General features: G+C 40.0%; 1 protein-coding gene across 1 annotated transcript in view; it reads left to right on the top strand.

Annotated features, from left to right (window-relative positions):
- Window positions 1–13675, top strand: part of LOC121517600 (limbic system associated membrane protein) — a 446474-nt gene that overhangs the window by 345776 nt on the left and 87023 nt on the right. The window lies entirely within an intron of this gene.

Genomic DNA, 13675 nt, shown 5'->3' on the forward strand with positions numbered 1-13675 from the left:
CCCAGTCCACCTCAGTTTGGGGCTACGACATCACATGTTTTGTTGCTCTGATTGGCCCGTAAAGATGTGAAAGACAAAGGGCTCTATTTTCGTAGACCAGGCACAGGCGTGGCGCACCTGCCCTGCGCCGCGCCTACGCCGCGCCAACGGGGTGTGTCCAGGGCATTTTGCAATTTTCGTGCACGGCACAGTCCGGCGCGGCGCACTCACACCTCTGTCCCTCCCACCGGCGCAAGTGGCAAAGAGGGAGGAGAGAAGGTATGATTGGGTTCAACACAGCTGAGTGTAATCTCCACCAATCAAATGAATGCCTCTCCTCACCTTTAAATGCGCTGTGGGCAAGGCACAGTGCCAATTTCACCTCGCCACCACCACGGACGAAGACAGCAGCAGCAGCTCCAGGCGGCCACACTTCTCCCAGGAGGAAACTGATGTGCTGGTCCGGGAGGTCCAAGCTCGCAGTACCAGAATATATGGTAATGCTAACAGACCTCCACGGGCTGATGATGCAAAAACTGCCTGGGAGGAAGTTACTAATATTGTCAATCAAGTCTGCCGAGATGTTCTGAGAACCGCTGCCCAATGTAAAAAACGGTTCAATGATGTAAGGAGAAGGGCCAAAAAAAAGCTGTCAGAGCAAAGAAGGCACACAGTGGCCACCAGGCTGTGCATCAGAGGCCACGATGCACGTCACCGTGTGGACCACCTCGTGGGACAGATGTAATCTGTTCCTGTGTCATAAATAGGAGTACAAAATGAAGTGACAATTACATTAAACACAGCAGCAGGCTAATCCAGGCATCATGCTTGTGATCCACCTGCATTCCTGCTCTGTCATCGCCAAATAGGGGAACCTTTGGTGATATCTTCTCTCTCGCTATCTCCTCCTCATCCTCCTTGCAAAAATGCACTCCATCTTTTTAGATCACGTTAAGAATAAAGATTAAAACAGAGAAATATGGGCAATCACAGGTAAATCCTTAAGACACTGACTGACTTACATTTATTCAGCGAGCGTCTCTCTCTTTTTTCTTTTCTTTTGAATTTCATGAGATGAAAGAAGCCGAATATATACTCCGTATCAGATGCCGTGGCTGTTTGTGGTTGGCTGAGAGATGTGAACTCGCTAGTTTTTATCACTCCCAACTGCCATCAGGTTGAGTTTCAATTACGCGTGACAAACATCTTTGATCTGACATCAGATGTGACGGGACAATTTATATAGATACAAATGTATATGCTGGTTCAGACGGTTACATTAAATAGTGGTTGCTGTGATTGTTTATTGTATTGAAATGTGCCTGACACTCTGGAAACCTGCCTGTGAGGTTTTGGTGACGTGTGTGCACTACGCGTCTGTCAGCCAAATTACCACTACACCGGGCGCGCTTCGCCTGCGCCGAGAATAGACCAGGTTGGAGCTGGCAGGCTTTCAGCGCACCTTCCGCGCAGTGTTTTGGCACGAAATTGTCACTGCGCCAAGCTGAATCTGTCGACACCTCCCCCTGGTGCGCCACCACACCCATCTCGGCGCAGCCCGGTCTACCAAATTGCCAAATTGGCTGCACACGGTGGTGCACCGGACGAAATTACCACTGCGCGGGGTGCACCACGCTCCGCCACCCTGCGCTGCGCCACGAAAATAGAGCCCAAAATGTTCATCCAATCACCATCTGATGGATGGATGTTTGAAACACATCCATCTGGCATGTCAGGTTATCAGGTATGGTGAAAAATGTTACATTTTATGGGACTTTACTTAGGATGTTGGGAATTGTCACAATAGCGACCACTTTCCAGTTTTCAAAGTTAAAGCCCCCTCCTTCAACTTCCACAGAAAGATCCACGAAAAAGTCTCTTAGGTCCCTTTCCCATCTCCAACAGGAAATCTGCCATTGTGAATAAATCAGCAAAATTTTATTTTATTTTATTTTATTTTTTTTTTGTTTCCCCCCCAGTGCCAAGGGTCTTTTGAGGATTAACTCTTCCAAGGGCGTTCATCCAATCAAGCAGAATTTTGGTTTACAGCTAGAAGAGACCTGAATAATGAAAACTTGTGCAGCATTTGTACAAAACTTAAAGGGCGTAGCCATGGTGAGCCCTCAAACTTACATATTTTTTCAAGAAACAGGAAGTTGTTAATAATTTAGTTCATCTTTAATTTTTAATTGCTTTTTGGGGTACAGGCAAATTTTTTAGCTTAGTTTAGTTTATTTTTCTTATTCATCAAGGGACAATGTGCAAAGACATTGATCATTCATACAAAATAAATGAAAACATGGTTGCACCAGATTTAGCGAGTCGTTAATTTCCATCTGTTGTCCCGCATAAAGCTGATACAGAACGTACATAAAGTCCCAAACACAAGGGGAGACACATGACAAGACCACAGCTGACAAGACAACGTACAAAAAACACACTGTCGATCATTTTAGAGCAGTTTTTATCAACCTTTTTTGAGATAGGCACATTTTTAGATTAAAAGATTCACGATGAAAAGATTTTTTTAGATTGGATAAAGTCCCAAGGCACACCGCAAGCCAAAAATGTTACAAAATGATACATTATGAGTTCAGCTACTAAATAGCTAGCTTTGAGAGCTTTCTCAGATATCCATAAATCCAAATGAAAGGTAACTTTCATTGTACTGCCTCGAACTCATTGCTTTTGGCTTCTTTTGACCACCACTCACAACTGGCATCTCATCTGGGTTAGAATTTTGACCAGGACCTTGGTCACAGTCTTCATTTTTCCTTTTCAAACATTTATCCATCACTGTCGCACTTTTGATCACCACCACATTTATCATGCATCACTAATTCTGTTGTCTTAAATTAATAAAGTAATCACCGCACCCTACTGCCACCCACTGACATAAACGAGTATTAGTCTTACCCAACCACCACATTGCTGGTACAGGTGCTGAACAAATATATGTAGTGACCAAATAATATATTTTTTTGAACCTATTAATTGAAATTAGATAATTCCGCACCTGGCGATTTCTCATGGTACAGTAGTGTGCCGCGGCACAGTGGTTGAAAATCACTGTTATAGAGGATGATAAATAGGTCCTACCACGTACAAACTGTATAAAGGTAAGAAAGTAGTCACATATTTATCTTAAAGGCTAAGGCCTAACACACTGGACAAATAAAACCATAAAAAAAACCCTAGTCTATGAGATATATAGAGTGTAGACAATTATCATGAAATGACCAAGATACAGTAGCAGCAATATAGAAATACAGCAAGGCAATTGATACGTCACGACTAATACACATTAATAACATTAAGCAGTGCCTAAAATGTGACAGTTAGATGAAAGAGTAACCAAAATTCATTAGTAGCATTATGAGCTACTAAAATTTAGAGACTACATTATAAAATGACCAAGATAAAATAGCAGAATTATGACATCATTAGACTATAATTACTGCATGACTAAGTAAGTGGGAGATGACATGGTGATGACATGAAGGAAAAATGGTCCCTAAAGAGCACACAAAGGAGCTTGATGTCTCGTTGGTTTACATCCCTGATTTGTGACAGCAGTTTGGGGGTTTGAATCCCAGGGCACAGTGAGTACCCAGAGTGGGCCATTGGGCAAGGTCCTAAATGCCAGGAAAACTTGAGAAAAGCATCTGCTAAACAACATTAAAATAATCCAAAATACTTTCATTAATATAAGCCTTTTCTATCAGGGCTATGATTATACAACAGAAATAACTAAGGGGCTCAATGCTTAAATGTTTCTCAACTTGAAAAGTGGCCTGATCTCTCTCTGGATTTTCAGTATGTCTTTTTTGTCAAGCTTTAGTGAGGAGTTGATAAACAAAATAAATAAACAGTGGTCAGTCTCAACTTTTATTTGACAAACTACTAAAATATCAGAGTATAATATAGCATCATTTGAGCTTCCCACTCTGATCATGGTGTCATAGTAACATGGCCACTGTGGGAATATGGTCTATTAGAGCATTAAACAGAATAGATTAAAAACCAGCACAAATGAAAACGAATAAGTGGTTAATCATGCAAGGAAACACGATCAGCGCTTTCATCGCCTTCCAATAATGAATAAATGAAGTGGATAACTTGTCACTTGGAGAGCGGAGCTGCCTGTGGCGCTCTTTCTCTCTGTCTTTCTCTTTCCTCCATGCGGACACACTCTTAATGCGTAAACATCCCATGCCTCTCCATCCCTCTTCTCTTTCTTTCTTTGAAGTTTGAAATTTGGGTTGAAAGCAGGGTCAGTGTATTTATAACGTTTTCATTAGAGATTTTTTTTTTTTTTTTTTTTTTTTTTTTTTGAGGAATTGGAAAATCAAATCAAGTAGGAGATCATTAGTCTGAGCAGACCTGGTGTTTTTCTTTGGGTAGTGCAACCTGGCAAACATGAGGAGGAAGAAAGCTCCTGCATACTTCAGCTGGTTATTTTGTTTTCAATGTAAATAAATTCTACTTTGGGGAATGCATTAGAATAATGAAATTAAAGCTGAATAAATCAGAAAAATATTTTCCCCTGAGGAAGTCTGAGTGTACATGTGAAATAGAGCGTGCACCTTCCTTTTGTGCACAGCCTGATGTTAAAAGCGGATGTTTTTTTAAGCCCACGCCTCAGTTGATCCCATAATTCACACACACCCAGCCATAGGGAAAACATTAGCCGGTAGTGCATTGTATCTCTAAGGGATTCATCCATCCTGCAGCTGCAGAGGTAAAGTGCTTTTCAAAGAGCTGCCCTTTCCAACATTGTTCCTGGAAAGTTGACCTATGACTAAGATTACTATTCATTCCTTTCTTTCCTTCTTTCCCCTTCACTGCTGGCAGCTGGACACTGCACGCTATACTGTCTGCTCAAATGTCACTCAGACTTCTTTTCTCTCCTGCTCACCCTTCGTCTTCCCGCCTATTCATAAAGGTGGCAGGGTTATCAGAGTATGAGCTATTGTTTCTCACCAGATCCATTTTTATCAATGCTTCGTGGGATTAATTCTCCGGTCACACATCCTATTCAGCCAATCAACTTTCCAACCCGGCTTTAGTTGTTTTCGAGGATGGGAAAAAAAGCCAATTGGATTCTTTGTCACCTCAATCGAGTGCCTCTGCCCGGTCATCCCATCTCGCCCATATCTGGGAAACACATCTTCATTTTAGTCTGGTCATTTGACTACAGCAATAGCTCTGTATGACTTCATTTAAAATGCTGTTTGGCACAATTGTTTGAGTCTTGTCAGTTGGTGTTAGAGAGATGGGTTATGTTGTGTGAGTGTATGTGCGACAGGGAGAGGGATGTTAGTGATCCTGCACAGAGACAAAGCCTCAATAATAACCTTGCTGGAGAAACAATCTGAAAGAGACAAACAGTGAAATATTGTTTCTTGGAAAACATGGTCGATAAGAAGGAGCGGGGGCAGCTTTATTTCAATTTCAACACAGCGACTCCTATCAGATTTAGATCGCAGATGAATTCCCACATGATGCAGCCTCGCAAATGTGTTTACAACTTGGAACTCTTAAATGATTCCAGTATAGATTTTCCATATGTGTTTTTGTTATAGACCCCAGTCAGATAAGAGAGCGCTGATTTGTTTTGTGCACTAAATCATGATAAATATTTAAAGCGGCAAAGTAAAGGCACCGAAGTCAAAGGTATAAAACATGATTCACTGTCAGAGAAAGCTGCAGCACCCACTGACAAGAATAACCCCCAAATGTATTTGTAGAGTGCGTTCTTTTACAGGAGCATAGATTTACTAAAATAGGCCAGTTCAAGTGGCCTTTTTATGGAGGAATTGACAGTTGTTGAGCTATTGAAGGGTTTGTAATTTCCCTTGCCGGCTTTTTGCAGCTGATTGCGCTTTGTACTTTTAAGCAGACAACTCAAGTTTTAGAAATCCACTTTTCTTATCCTGCTTTTTATGAGTAATGGGTTAAATCAATATGAATCTGGTAAGTATACAGAGTGCAGTCTGTCATTTTAATAGTTGCAATCAAGTTTTATTGTTCCATGTATCTGCAGGTCAAAGACTCACTCTGATGCAAAAATTATATTCAAAAAATATATTCAGGAAATACATTATATGAAGTGCATTAGGGCTGAGTATTGGTACCTCAAATCACAGTACATATCAGGATGCTTTGCAATTTTCAACATCTACGATCTCCATCTCCATTCTTATTTATTTAACCAGAGGACTTTCTAACAATATAATAGCTATATTTTTATAACACTAGATAGCAATTAAAGAAATTTAGGTGCCTCTTTTCATACCATGACAACACAAATATAAGCCCAGGGAACCAAATCCTGTTGAAGTGTACAATGTTGTCTTTCTGTATGCAGACCCCGGTTTCTGCATGCATTTTCCAGGGCCCAGTTGGTTGGTCAATAAGCTGGTTGATGAGCTCTCTTCTGTCCAAAATTTCACTGGTTGGACAGTCGCAGAGAGAGAGAGAAGGAGTACTGGTGTTGAAAATAATATTTTAGACAATGCATTGCAATTCTGAAGATTCTGCATCAATGCAGAGGCAGCTCCTACTCTATGCAGACGGATGCTGCTTGTCTAGTTTCCCTCTGCATATGGATCTACCACAAAAACTCAAATAATAACCTGTTTCCCTTCTAAATTGGGTTGCTTTCAGTGTATTTTATTGGAAGTGTACTCTCTCTAATTACAATGCTGAACAAGAGCACTGGCAACAAGTGTTAGCATCTTCACATTACGACTCTGGAGACATGAGTGTTGCCCACGGGTTTGACAATGTTCGAAGTTGTGGAATTACAAATAAAACGTATGAAATTACATACAGTGTACTGTATGTAGAGTCATACACAAAGACAAACTCTTAACAGCAGTGCTAAATGAGCTGAAGATAGCATAAAGTTACTTATCCTGTCACTGAAAATGCATGTGTATTTCTTGTGAATTTCTAAATTATTCTCAAAATAACACATAATTAGTAAAAATGTCTTTATATAACAAAAGGGTAGAGTCAGTCAAACAATATACATAGATTTCTCAGAAAATGTACAATGAAGGCAGATGCAGGTGGATTGTGGAAAGTCTTTTATCACATGTACTCCCAATGAAAATAAAACTATTTCTGGTTACATGTTAATTGGAAACATAACAAAAAATCAGCCACTAGGGGACAGAAAAACATTAAGTTACAGCTGTAACAGGACAGTTAGGTAATAATCTTAGAATTAAAAGTCTGTTCCTGCAGTGTGTTACCTCTTGTTTTAACATATGTATTGTTACGAAGGCAAGTAAACCAGGAGCATGGGCGCAGCATAGTGGGGAAATGGGTGCTGATTACTTGTGCCCACGGTAGGGAGGAGCCCATGAGAAGCCTGCAATGAAAATGTGTTTTTAATTAGTGCTGTCAATTGATTAAAAACATTAATCAAGTTAATCACATCACTATGCTGTGATTGATCATGATTAATCACAGCATTTCTTTAGTTTTAGGAATTCTTAGATTTTTAAACGTTCTCATTATCAAGTGTTTATTTTCATTATTTTAACTTTATGTACAACAGTTTGAAAGCGCTTTTTACAAAAAAAAATGTATTATTATTATTATTATTATCTATGAATTAACATTAAAAATACTACCATTTACTTGTATTTTTGGTTGAGATAAATTAGTACAAGTATGGTGTTTAAATGAAGAAGTAGTAAACAAACCAGAATTTTTAAACTTATTTGTGGGTTGTAAATCAGAGTGTCTTTATTTACTGAGCAATAATATTTATAGACTGCAGATGAGCCCAGAAGACAAACACATCAGGTACAAAATAACTTCTGCTGTAAAGTGAATGATCAGGTTTTCTGTTACAGTGAGGTAGCTGTGCTTTGCTGACTGTGTAATAAACATAGCTCCACTTTAGTTGCCTTTTTAGTTGTCATACAATTCACGGATTCTTGTGACAGTAGTTCTCGTAGGTGTTCTGTGGTACGGGTCATCCGAGGCAACCCCAATGATGTCTTGAAGCCCTGTGTCATCAGTGATGTCAATGGTCTGCAGTCTCTGGCAGCTCATTAGCGATCGCATTAGTTAGCTTAGATGTCGTTTTGGGCACAAATCTGGGTCTGCTGGACTGCACTGGTGTAGCTTGGCGTTATGGCTTGATCCCGTGTTGTTGTTAGCATCTTTGCTATCATTAGCACAATAGCTGTCATGGCTTTATCCCGTGTTGTTTTTAGTGTCCTGCTAACATTAGCAATGATGCGTTTTGCCCGTAGGTGGTACTTCGCACTCGTTGTGGTTCGATGTAAAGACAGGTCATCACAGCAGTGTGTACACACAACTTTTGTTTCATCCAGATTTCCATTAGGCAGCTTTTTAAAGCAGAATTTGCCATGAAGCAGACCTGGGTCTGTCTCCTCACTCATCACTGCTGGCTTTTCACCCCAGGGACGTAAACATCCATGCAGGAGGACTCAGGGAGGAAGTTTTGGTGTAACTTAGTCATATTGCATTATTTATGTATTTATTTTATGTGTTAAGCTTTCCAAATTAATCACAGCCATTTATATTAGCAGGCCTAGTTTTTATTTATGTTGTCTTAGTTATTAGTGACATTATTGAATCAAATGCAACAAAATGAATCGGTCAACAGACCAAAATTAGCATCAAAAATACAATAGTGGGGGGCCCCTGCTCCTCCTTTAAAAATGTGCAAATGGTGAAGTTTGCAAAATAATGGAATTAAATATTTTTTAGCCATTGTAAAAATATTGCTCATAAATGGGGGAATTATGGTTCAAAGTTACATTACAATACCTAGATATCTGTAAAAACATTTTTTGCTTGGCAAGCCAGTTGAGTGGGTCCTGTGTGATATCCCTGCCAGAAGGGAATCTCTGTGATAACCAACATGCCTACAAAAGTCCTTCTAGTCATAATATTTTCATCCAGAGTCATTTACTTATCAGCTTGTTATGAAATATTGTGAATCACTTTTACAGGAAATGTAGCATGTCAATCAGCTGATACTGTATGTAGGGATGTCAGGTCGTCTTGGCAGTTAGAAATATATTTGTACATTTTAAGTGAAATGTTGGCAGGTATTATTTGTTGGAAATTTTAAGTCACTTTAAGCTGCAAATAGGAGCTTTTGGTTAGTTTTGACTTTGAAGACCTGTACAGACAAAATTGTGTTTCTTTTGTCTTTACTGATTTTGTCTTGTTCATTAAAAAAATCTTATCCTGCTTCCTCTAAATAGTCAAATTTATCACTTATTTAGAACCCTTCATTTGATTGTTTAAAAGTTTGTTTGAGTGTTTGATTGTTTAACTCTTTCCTGAGGCATTGGTTTCAGGCATTGAAAATATCATCCATCTTCTATACTGATTGTCCCATTGGGGTTGCGGGCATTAGAAATAATGACATATAATAGTCTTTTCCCCGATGGCCTTGCTTGCCTAAAGAGACATTAGCATTTATTCAAATCTGCTTTTAACCAGCAACAAACTCCTTTCAGTAGTTTTAGGCTTCATATGTTGCTGATTACTCAGTGAATGTGAAGCATGAATAGAAAGACTGATGTCCCCTTGATGATTAAAGGCCTTTCAGTGCTGCTCCTGCTTTAACTGACTTTATTCCACATGACATTTCTGATGATTTGACAATTAAATGCATTTTCTATGAACATGAATATTATCCACCGTATCCCTTTAAATCAAGAGCAACTTTATTCACCAAAGGCAGCTGGACCTTCATGCCAGGCTTCAATCATAATCTGCTGTGTATGATTTAAATTGACCGTATTGGGCTGCCGTTTAAAGTAAAAGTAAAAACCTGCACATATCCTTGTACACTGCTTGAACAAAAAGTATTGAAAAATTTTGCTGAATGACATGCTTCTCCTTGTACGTACAAACTGACCCACATGATTATTTCTACCTGACCCTGAGAGCATAACTGCTTTGAAACTGTGCCCTATTCAGATTCAGTTCTACACAGATTTATATCTATATCTTTCTATACAGAAATGTGTTAGAGTGCTAGTGACAGACAGGTAGGGACAAGTGGAAGGACAAATAGAGCAGCAAACTCTGACAAGCCATTCAGTAGTACTGGTTTAAGTCTGATTGTGTTTAAGTCTTTTTACATATTGTAGAGTTTTTGGATTCTCTGATTTGTGATATTCACTGCTTAATTAACATTAGTATTATGTTTTGGCATCTCCACTTGTAATTTTAAATAGCGTTCATTCAAAGTATTTACAAGTATGCATATGTAATCTTAACTGGGAATTCATTGTTATAAAGAATCTCTGGTGTTTAACAGTGTGATATCTGTGCTTGTTACCAGTTTGCTTTTTCTATACAGTGACGGTAAATAGTATAAGAACTTGAGGCTGGATAGCTCTTTTCTATCATCTGACTACTCAAAGCGCTTTTACATGGGAGGTCACACCTACCCGTTCACACCCTTTCACTGTGTTCACTCACACACACGGCAGAGGTTGCTATGCAGAGTTGGTTCTCAAATCTCTCCATCTCTTCCTGGCCTCTTGGTGAGGAGACAGAATCAGAATCAATCTCCTCTTGTCATCAACCTCCTCAACTTCTTTTTCACTGCCATAACCTTGCAGTCCCAATCTTGCTCATTGTCTTTATTTTTCTTCTTACTGTTGGAGCCTTGTCTTTCATCTCTGCTCAGGTCTTTGTCCTTCTTCCTGTCGCTACCACAGTCCTTTTCACAATCCAAATCCTTCTTCTTCTCCTTCTTGTGTCGTGGGTGATAAGAGTCTTGGACAGTTTCCTTCTGGGGGACCGTGATGCACTCCAGCTTTGTCTATGCCTCTTACTCTGACTCCCATGCTTGCCAGAGGACTTAGTGTCTGAAGAATGCCTCCCCCAGCTATCATTCCTGCCACAGTGCTAGAGAAATTTTCTGTCATTTCTATGTAGTTTGGGAAATGTACCTGTAACTTTAGGCAATTAGATTTGATTTTTTCAGGGTATTTTCTTTGATATTTGTAGGTATTTCCAGGGAAAATAAAAATGTATAGTGTATACTCCTTGTGTTTTGTGGACTTGGAGAAGTCTTATGATCATGTCCCTCAGTGGGTCATGTGGGGTTCCAGGGCTGCTGCAGCGAGTCATCAGGTCCCTGTATAGCCTAAGTGAGAGTTGTGTTAGCGTTTTCAGCAAAAAGTCAAACACATCCCTGGTGCCTGTTGGCCTCTGCTAGGGTTGCCCCTTATATCCAATCCTGTTTGTGATTTTCATGGACAGGATCTCAAGCCGCAGTCGGGGGAAGAAGGGTTTCCAGTTTAGGGAGCTCAGAACCTCATCTCAGGGTGGTTCGAGGCTGTATGAGACTAAGCACCTCCAAGTCAGAGGCCATGGTCCTCTACTTCCCCGTGTGTGGAGTGAGCCTTTGCTCCAAGTGAAGGAGTTCAAGTATCCCAGGATTTCGTTCACAAGTGAGGGTAGAATGGACCAAGAGATTAGCAGGCAGATTGGTGCAGCATCAGCAGTTTTACAGGCAATGTACCGTACTGTTGTGATGAGAAGGAGCTGAGCCAGAAGGCAGAGCTTTCAGTTTACCAGTTGATCTATGTCCAAACCCAAACATTATGTTCTAATGACCAAAAGAATGATATCAGGGGTTTAAGCAGTCAAAACGAGATTCCTCGGGAGGGTGTCTGGGCTGAGCCTTAGAGATAGGGTGAGGACATCCAGAGGGATTTCAAAGTAGAGTCACTGCTCCTCCAGATCGAAAGGAGCCAGTTGAGGGGGCTCATCTGATCAGGATGCCTCCTGGTGGTGCCTGGTGGAGGTCTTCCAGGCACGTTCAACTGGGAAGGGACCCCCAGGGCAGACCTAGATGCTTGGGTTCACTTACTTCACCTGCAGCCACTGTGACAACCCAAAGAACTTCTGTCATTTTAATGGAATTTGGGGAATACATCTACAAATTTTTGGTTGGTTATTCAACATTTTAGAGGATATTTGCTTGAAAATTTTTTATATTTTCCTTGGAATTTATGTGGAAATTTTGCTGGAACATTTAGGCATTTGTGGGATATTTGAAGATTTTATTATTACTTTTATAGGATACTTTAAAACATTTAATAATTTCCATTCAAATTTAAGGATTTTTTTAATTAAGGTTTTTTGTAGATTTTGGAAAGGAAAATCTCAGTAAAATCTGAACTTTCAATGGAAACTTTGATCATGCATTAGCCTTTATGAGTCCTTGTGGTCCATCATCAAAATAATAAGAAAAATGACTTCACCTACCTACTGTTCTAAGACAATCTGAGCTTTTAAACATAGTGGGGCCTACTGAGCCCAAATAAGTGGTAGAAACTAAAGATTATTCCAAACAGCTCAGGACTCTGGAGGTTAAAAATTGCAACCAGGTAATAGCGGTTAACTTGCAAGGAAGGTGAGGGTTGCAGTCAAAAATCTGTTGATAGTTTTTTTCCCATACAAATTGAGACTATTGATGACTTTATTCTCACACAGACACAGCAGTGCGTTTACTCTTTGGCTGTAAAATTGAAAAGTGAATTTATGATGAAAAATGGTCTATGGTGTGTCAAGCCTAAAGTGGTATAGACCCCCCTCAGTCACTCAATCGTACATTTACCTGAAATTAGAATAAATCACATTCAGGAAAAAAGCCACTCCTGTATTTGGCTGCTTTATGCATGCACTAACATTCATCTAGTCTGTAAGTCATCCATCATTATTTGTGTTTCTGCCCTTGTATCTTTCTATACTATACTTAATCGTAACAACTTCAGCAGCAGTTTGTGAAAACAGAGATGTATACCCTCTACATCTTCATGATTGATTGCACCTTTGCTGCTGACTTGCTTCAAAGCAGACTGTATCTCTTTAATTCATCTGAGTTGTTTTCTGCCAGAGTAAAGCCCCCCCCCCTTCTCTCTCCACACCTCCCTCTCTTCACCTCCCTCTCTCTTCAGTTTTCTGTCTGTTTGTGTGGGAGTGAGAGCAGGAGTGAGGAGAGGATGGTGATAGCAGAGCGGGATCATCATTAAGCTCTGCATCGAGCTTGAAGTAGCTCTGTGTTACTTTGAACATCAGTGTCACACACACACACACACACACACACACAAGGAAAAAAATATATATTTATTTCCCACTTAAATTTTAGGTTGTATTTTGGAGCCGGCTTTCCTGCAAGTACGTCTCTGAACTCAGAATCAGTGCCAAGTGTCTAGTGGGTCCCCGTATGACAAGAGAGGCAATCTGTTTTCATGAGCTCAGGTCCCGGGGCAGGAGATTAAATTGCTTATTTGGATCCTGGGTTGAGAAAGTTTACTGTAAGTGCCTCAGAGGGCCAAAGCAGAAGGAAAAAGAAGGTTCTCCAAAGCTTTTCTTAACTTTTCCTTTGACTGTGAGAAACAAGGTCAGCTTGTGTTTGCATTTTACCTTTGATTATAGCCAATAGGTTGTGAAAAGAGATGGAAGACTATGTTGTGGGAGTACTTCTGGCATGGTTGAATAGCTTGGATATTTACTTTAGACCTTTCACTAAATGAAAATGTCAAAGAATGTAAGTGAGGTTGCTTTTAAGTGCTGCTGATTGTATTCATTGGGATGTACAGCCTGCTTTTCGCTTCAGATTCACGAGTAACACACCTCATTTACCTTGATGTCATTTCTCTTGTGCCTG

The sequence above is a fragment of the Cheilinus undulatus genome, linkage group 2 (genome assembly GCF_018320785.1).
Source record: "Cheilinus undulatus linkage group 2, ASM1832078v1, whole genome shotgun sequence".
NCBI classification, from domain to species: domain Eukaryota; kingdom Metazoa; phylum Chordata; class Actinopteri; order Labriformes; family Labridae; genus Cheilinus; species Cheilinus undulatus.